Genomic DNA, 2856 nt, shown 5'->3' with positions numbered 1-2856 from the left:
CCCCAAACAAAATTGTCTCCCAGCAAACCAAAATTGCTCAAACACACCCTCGAACTTGGAGAGTTGAAAAAAATGTTGTAGACTAAAACCACCTAAGACAAAGACTCTTTGCTAAACCAAAAGAGGAGATCCCAATTTGCAATGGAGCGATGGTGTGAAAACCTCACAATAGTAACCCAACAACCACAAATCAATTTGGGACTTTGTAAAATGTAGTACCTTTGCTTTACAAGGGCACAATATGTGATGGGATGTCGCCATCCCGATCATTTTGATTCTCCATATTCATTTTTCTTCGAAGACATGAGAACTATAGGGGTCTTTTGGCAGTCTAGAGCCTACGGCTCATTCTCCACTGGTGAGAGTTCCTCAACCATCACAACCACACTCTCCTTCGTGTGACAAGAAATGATCTACTGAGTGCCTTCCTGAGCAAATTTTGCCTCCTTCAACTCTTCCACTTCCTCATTGTCATTGCTCTCAATAATAGGGACACTGAACTCTAGAATGGCCTTATTTTCCTCTTTCTATACACAATTTTGGCTCTCCAAAATGTGATTCTCACTACCATTACCATTCTCATCATCCATAAGCACGGTACTATGTGGTGACCTAAGAATCCACTCACTCCTTTGAAACTTCTTCTGCAACAGCACCAAGAGTTGGGAAATCCTTTTCTAACTATTGTGTTCCCGAGAAATTCAAGTCTTCATTTTCGTGCATTCTCTTGCACTCGCTTTTTGTTAGTCTCATCATTATAATGCTTGTGTCCGCCATTGAAATCTGAGGGATGTCAACTTCTCAACTCCTCTAGCGTCTTTTTGGAGTGCAATGTCTTGGATTTGACTCATGTCAAGGTTTCACACTTTTTCATTTGTGAATCTGCAAATGATGACAAGAACCGCAATGTGACTCCTTTATTGTTGTTATCTACCCTGGCTTGGATACCATGTTAATGTTATATCCAAGAAATAGCGAAAAATAACAATAAGAAAAATAAAATAAAGATGCACAAATGCCACAAGAGTTAATTCTGGGAAAACCCTTCCACTTCAAAGGAAAACTCCAGCCACACCAGTAAAATCTCTCTTTTTATCATAAAAAATTCGAGTACAATGATTTCCATGAAATGAGTACAATGATTTCCATGAAATACAATATATATAAACAATTGAGACTCTTCATCTCACAAGTGAAGGTCTCTTCAATTTCTAAGAACAAGTTGAATCGTATTTCCAAATGTAGGTCTCTTTGTATGACGCATGATGCATGACGCACGACACGTTTTTGTATAATATTATCTTAAATAAATACCTTCTCCAGGTGTAAAGATCACTATGTAGCTACAATCTTCAACATGGTAATGCTTGGTTTAGCTTCAACCCCTTCAAATAAAAGGGAGGTGAAAAAAATGTTTACATATTATATCTTCCAAACTAATATACTATTGATTTTGTCTTTTAGTTTTGGTAGCCCTGTAATTGCCATATGCATATTTTGACAATTAAATTGCTCTTTGTTACCTTTTATATATAAATGAATATCAACTTTTACAAATAACAAAAAGAAATAGCATTATGGATTATATTTCAATCTTGGCCTACATTTTTTTGTAATCTAACTTAGGTTATGAAGATTGAAAGTGGATAGATCCCACAAACTGTCAAATATTTCAATCCTGACCTACAATATTTTGTAATCTAACTCCACTTATGATATTAAAAGTGGATGGATCCCACAAACTATCAATTAACCAATATATTATTGCATCATTCCCATAAGTTGTGAATCCATCCTCAAAATATGGACAATTTATCTGTAAGAGGCTTAGGCTTTGGGATCAACTCTATCAAAATTGTGTAGATGCTCGCCAATACAAAAACTCCCTAAGTTGATGCTTGTCCAAGATAATATCCTTTGCTATGAGCTTAGAACTTTTGAGACATGTAGTTGGAGGGGTTTTGGATGCTTTTGCAAGGTTCACCTACCCCTCAATTGGCTTAACCTGATTGTACCCCATGTTCAAAGTCTACCGCAATGACAATGAACATTACAGACCACTTCTTGACTTCATTTCAAATTACAATATATCATGTAGAGTGATTAAAAACCTAAAACTTCAAAACTTCCTTCTACATTGTTTCCAAAAATATCAAATCAAGTACTCATTGTTCAAATATACATCCAAACCCAACACCAAATTTTATGATGCAAAGTTAAAGAAAAGGAAAGCATTTTCTTGAGTACTTTGTAAAGCAATGTTATCAAAGGTTATCAGTTCTCTCATAATTGTCTAGGAAGACACTAATAACATGTCAAGAAGAAAGGTGCTAACTTCACTATCCTGCAACAGGGTTTAATGTTTTGTCTCTACCAGTTTCATTTGGCCTTGTTACCCCCTAGGATTGTAGAGGTTGGTAACATCCCCACTTTACACGACCCTCCCCCCTCCCTGCACGTTCCTCTGAGAATCACTGGCAATACTTCTAAGGCCCCCAACCCTCTCCTAGTGTTCCCCCTATTGACCCCAAAAAGATTAAAAGGGCCCCCATTTTGTCAATAGGGAAGAGAGCGAAAACTAAAAAAGGGTTGGAGGTGGACTCGAAGGATTCTAAGGACGAGGTCAAAGGTGGTAGAAGAAGGTCTAGGAGACTTGCAAAATTGAAGGCTAAGCGGAGATTGAGAACCGTTGTCCCGCAAGGTGAAGATGAGTTAGATTCTGAAGGTGTGGTCCCCTCCAAGCAAAGGATGAAGCAAAAGGTGACGAGATGCAAAGGTGAGGAGGAGGATGTGGAGATGGAGGTAGATATTTCAAATTCCTTGAAGTCAGGCTCGAGGGATAAGGTTAATGCGAGG

Source organism: Cupressus sempervirens, chromosome 1 (assembly GCF_028749045.1).
Source record: "Cupressus sempervirens isolate cs-2001-9-10 chromosome 1, ASM2874904v1, whole genome shotgun sequence".
In the NCBI taxonomy this organism is placed as follows: domain Eukaryota; kingdom Viridiplantae; phylum Streptophyta; class Pinopsida; order Cupressales; family Cupressaceae; genus Cupressus; species Cupressus sempervirens.
Note: the sequence above shows the minus strand (reverse complement) of the source record.